Here is a 4,937-nt window from a genome sequence, read left to right on the forward strand (position 1 = left end):
AAAAAAAAAAAAGATAATGTAACAATTACTTGGAATCAATCACTTAGGTGCTGGGTTTGGCTTGGGGGCATGTGGAGGCTGGCACAGTATATACTGAAAAGTTTTGTAACAAAGGTCTCAGGAATAGGTAGAATATGAGCAGAGACCTGGAAGTGGAGAATGAGCCCAGAAAAGAGAATGTCAAGGAACTGGAGACAGATTTGTACCTACCGGCTAAGCAATTCTAAAGATTGGGTGTTTGGGGTGGGGGTGGAAGTATGACTTCATGCTGTTGTAATTCCCAGACTGCCTTGCCTGCTCCTGGAGACTCTGCCAGGAGTCTGCAAGTGAGGGTTCAGGCTACTTTATACCTAGCACATGTCAGATCTTCCTAAATGTTTGACAAAATTTATTTTCAGAGCAAAGGAACAAGGCTAGGAAAATACACAGATCACAAACCTGGAAAGTTTATAAAACAATTTCTTTTTAAAAGCTCTCATGCTTAAAATTTTCCAGAGAGGGAGAATTTACCACCTAGGGAGACTGTGCCATTTTCGGGCAGCTCTAAATACTAAAAATTCCCCTATGTAATAGAACCTAATCTACATCTCTGTCACTGCAGCAATTCTTGATGCCCCAACACTGTGAGCCATTCAAAACAAATTCAGTTCCCCTTCACACTCAACCTTTTAAATATTTTAAAAGAGTTTCATGACCCGTGCCCTCCAAATATTGCTTAATCAGGTAATAGCAAGAGCTATAAAATGGCTCCTACTTTTTGATCCAATAATTCCACTTGCTAAAATAGGCAAAATGGAAGTAACTCAGTGAGGAGTAAATTTGTACAAATCTGTTTATACTTTCCATTGTGTAACAGAGAAAAGTTAGAAATAATACGAATTCCCCAAAATTGAGTGTGACCAAAAAAATGATGGGGGAACTATTTGACACTTTAACTGAAGCATCAATTTATCATCTTAACTGAAGACAAACACACAGAAATTATACTGATGCAGGGAACTAGTATTGGACAGTGCCACAGAATGGAAACACAACATAAAACTGTATTTTCATTGAGTTACAACTATATGGGTCTCTGGGTTTACACATCAGTGAAGTTCATAAGTGAATGTGGAGCCCTTCTAGAACTCTCCAAACTACGCTTCCTCCAGTCTCTCCCAGCCCAGTGAACCTCCATCTGACCCAGAAGCTGTTCCACATTTTCTTTTAATTCTGTCCTGTGTGTCTTCTATTTGCAAATATCGAACAACAGTCAAAGAAGAACCTGTGAGGACTAATTCCGGGAAGAAAGCTAAGCAGCAGATCCCAAGCTCAGCCTCCCCACTCCGTCCCAGTTTTCACTTCTCACTTGCTGCCACCACCATTCTTGCTCTGTGGAACTTTCTGCTGTCCTTATGGTCTTCATCTGGAGAGGTGATTTCTCTTGGGACCTACTCAGATACTATCTAGGATACAGAAGTGACAAAATAGACAAGGTCCCCGAGTTCATGGAGCTTACTTAAAAACAATAAGTAGTGGTGGAGGTGGGCTTATTATGAGAAACAGGAAATAAATACTTAATCAAACAGAGATAAGTGCTATGAAAAACAAAACAAAACAAAATAACATTATTGGGAGGTACAATGGGTGAGAGAACAGCAGGCCGGTGGTCAGGGAAGACATTTGAGAATGCAACACTTTAGTTAGCCTGGAGGATGAGAATCAGCCACTAGAAATGTGACAAGAGGCCTCCAGGCAGAAGGAAAAGAGAGCAAAAATTCCCCAGATTAGGCATCAGCAAGACATGCGCAAAGAACTGAAAGAAGGCCACTGTGGCTGGAGCGTCACTAGTGGCTTCCACTCAGAGGAGTGGTGAGGAATGAAGCTGGAGAGATAGGCAGAAAAGGAGCTATGATGAAAATGGGAAGCCACTGGAAGGGGTTGATGTGATCTCATTGAGATGTTTAGAAGATCACTCTGGCAAGGGTACAGCAAACGGCTTATCAGGAGGTAAGAGTGGAGTGTGTAGTCTGGTATGGAAACTAATGCGCTAGCACAGGCAAGATGTAGGCAAGATGTTCGTGGTATGGACTTTGGCAACACCTAGTTCAGAGAAGACAAGTTGTAAATTTTTTTTTATTTTTTTAGGCAAGGCAACCCTTGGTTGACCTCACAGATTGCAAGGACCTTGTCAGCTTACAATCCCTTATTTTTTTTATTTTTTATGCCTACAGCACCTGGTTTTCCTAGGTGGTCTCCCATCCAAGTACTAACTAGGGCCGACCCTGCTTAGCTTCTGAGATCAAAAGGCATCAGGTTTGTTCAGGGTGGCATGGCCGTAGATGACAAGTTGTAAATTTTAAAAGCAATATTACTAATAAAATAAAACCAAAACTCGGGAGAAATTAAATAAAAAATAAAATTAGCATATATATACAACACAAATTTCTTATCCTAAGATAACCGAGGTTCAGCCTCTAGTTTCATTGGAAGGCACAGATAACAAGAAGATGTTCTCTCAAGTCCGTCTCTTCCTGTCCCTAAAATTCCTCTCCGTGGTCTTTCATTAATTCCCCCTTACTTTGAGGCATGGAACTGAAGCAAAGCCCAAGTCACTCCCACTCTCCAAGTGGACAAACAGTGAGCAGCCTAAAGCCCCAAAGTTCTGTAAAATGGCAGCTACATCTCTTGGTAAGAACCAGGTATAAGCCAGGTAATAAACATTACAGACACAAATGTTTCTTCTGCCTTCTCTCATGTTAGGATAACACTCCTTCCCCAGAAGAACCACAATAGAAATTTCTTGGGGATTATTTTAACTATGACTTACTCTACAATAAGTCTGGGGGCGGGGGGAATGGCTTTTAGTCTCTGATCTGCAGGGACATGTCTATCACTTTCAGAAACTCTTTCAGGACAGGCTACTATAAAAATAAAGTTAACATCTTTTACCGTGGTGGCTAAGTGGTGGGAAAGGTGATATGGTGTTCAACGTGCTTCTTTTATGGACTTGGACACCTAAAATGAAGCCCTACAACTTAGTGGTTGAGAGTGAAAGCTCTGGAGTCGGATTGCTTGGGTTCAAATCCTGGTTTCTCCACCTACAGTGTAGCTTACAGCAAGTTATTTAACTTCAATAAGCTGAATTTCATCTGTAAAATGGGAGTCTGATAAACCTCAAAGAATCTGAAATTGGTGAAATATGGTGAGAACTGTTTGTGAATGCAGGAGAGGGCTTCTAAGCCTTGTCTATTCCCTGCCTCTAATCTCTCCATTATAAGCTTTCCCCTTCATATCTCCCAAAAACATATATATCAACACACACTCTACTATACACAAAAACACATACCACACACATACACACACTCTTAGGTAGGAGCTCGCATTCTTAGAGAAAGTAGTATTCAACCATTATAAGCACAAGTATGTGTCACCTTACTTAATAAAATAAACTTTTCTAATTTAGCACAGACTAAAACAACTCCTGGAAAGGAGTAACTGGACCCCAGACCCTGCATCCAAACTTCCTCACGCTACGAGCTCAAAAACTTTCAATGACTCTCCTTTTTCCATGGAAAAAAATGATCCACTTCTTTTTTCTAGGAGTCATGGACTCCCACAGCCAACTTAATTTATATTCCACTTTCTAATTGTAGGAATCTTAGATTCTACCAACTGTTTCCCAAACAATTTGTTTGAGTATAAAGAATATAAGACCAGATGAGCAAAGGTTCAGACTTCCTCAACACTGGGAATAAGTGAGCTGCATTTGAAATAAGTGAATAAGGTTCAATATGGTTGACTCTAGAGCAACACCAGTTTGAACAGCCCGTGTCCACTTATACCTAGATTTTTTTCAGTAAACACCTGTACTGTTTTCCATCTATGGTTGGGAATCTATAGAGAGCCCACTACATGCATTGTTTTGCCATTTTGTATAGGAGACTTGAGCATCCTGGAACCAATCCCCCATAGATACCGAGAGAAACTTAATTTGGGGGTGAGTCAACAGTTATACATAGATTTTTGACTCTGCCACCATTGGGCCCCTTGCTGTTCAAGGTTCAACTGTATATCCTCTAAGAAAGTTTCATAAGTACTGGCCTCTGTAACCAGCTACTGGGCAGCATTTACTAGTGGACACCAGGGGGTAGCAAAATCTCACTCTCCCAGCTCCCGGGCACTAATCTTAAGGAAGCTGGAGAATCTCCGAGACTCAGGGCCCCATAACCCCTAGATAGAGAAGAGCTCCAGCTCCCTGCTTCTAACTGCTGGGAAGATGGTCACTGTCCTAGATTATTCTTCTGACGCTAAGGAGTAGAGGGATCTTGTCTCCAAAGAACATTTCTCTCTCTTCCAGACACAGAGGAGTGGAGAAAGGGTGGAGTTTAGCATTCTGAAGAGGTGAGAGAAGAGCCCACCACCTAGATGACGCTCTCCTCTCCCGCTGTTCCAACGACTGCCCAGCTCTGGCCTCCTGGCCTCACAGGAGTTGCATCTACTGGCAAGACGTTTACCAAACGTCATCTCTCAGCCGCAGTGGCACATGCTTTCACGCCCCTCTCTGGGCACTATTTGGCTTCCTGATCTCTCAAATGCCCACCCTTTGGAAGTATCACTTACCTCACCACAGCTCACCACCACCCCCACACACACCCCTAACCCCAGCCCATGCAGGGCTTCTCGGTGCTAGCTCGGAGAAGAGACGAGGTATCGCCTTGCTATGCCTAAGCCGCCTGGGGGACCTCGCCGGGCCTTCATTTTCCATGCAAAAGCGGGGAATGACACTAGAACTTTCTTAACTAGTCTACCCTCCTTTGTCCACCGCGTCAGATAGCCATCCCCTCCGCCGAGAGCCCTAGTGACTCTGGGAGCCTCTCTATCGCCGTCCCACAAGGAGGAAGGGTCTGGCACCCAGTATCAAATCATGGAGTCTGATTAGGGTTCTGGTGCCTTCT

General features: G+C 43.0%; 1 protein-coding gene and 1 pseudogene across 1 annotated transcript in view; both read right to left on the minus strand.

The window, feature by feature from the left end:
• RNASE13 (ribonuclease A family member 13 (inactive)) overlaps window positions 1–4,937 on the minus strand; it is a 35,164-nt gene that overhangs the window by 28,068 nt on the left and 2,159 nt on the right. The window lies entirely within an intron of this gene.
• Window positions 2,205–2,323, minus strand: LOC111732758 (annotated as a pseudogene).

The sequence above is a fragment of the Pteropus vampyrus genome, unplaced genomic scaffold (assembly GCF_000151845.1).
Source record: "Pteropus vampyrus isolate Shadow unplaced genomic scaffold, Pvam_2.0 Scaffold488, whole genome shotgun sequence".
Taxonomy (NCBI): domain Eukaryota; kingdom Metazoa; phylum Chordata; class Mammalia; order Chiroptera; family Pteropodidae; genus Pteropus; species Pteropus vampyrus.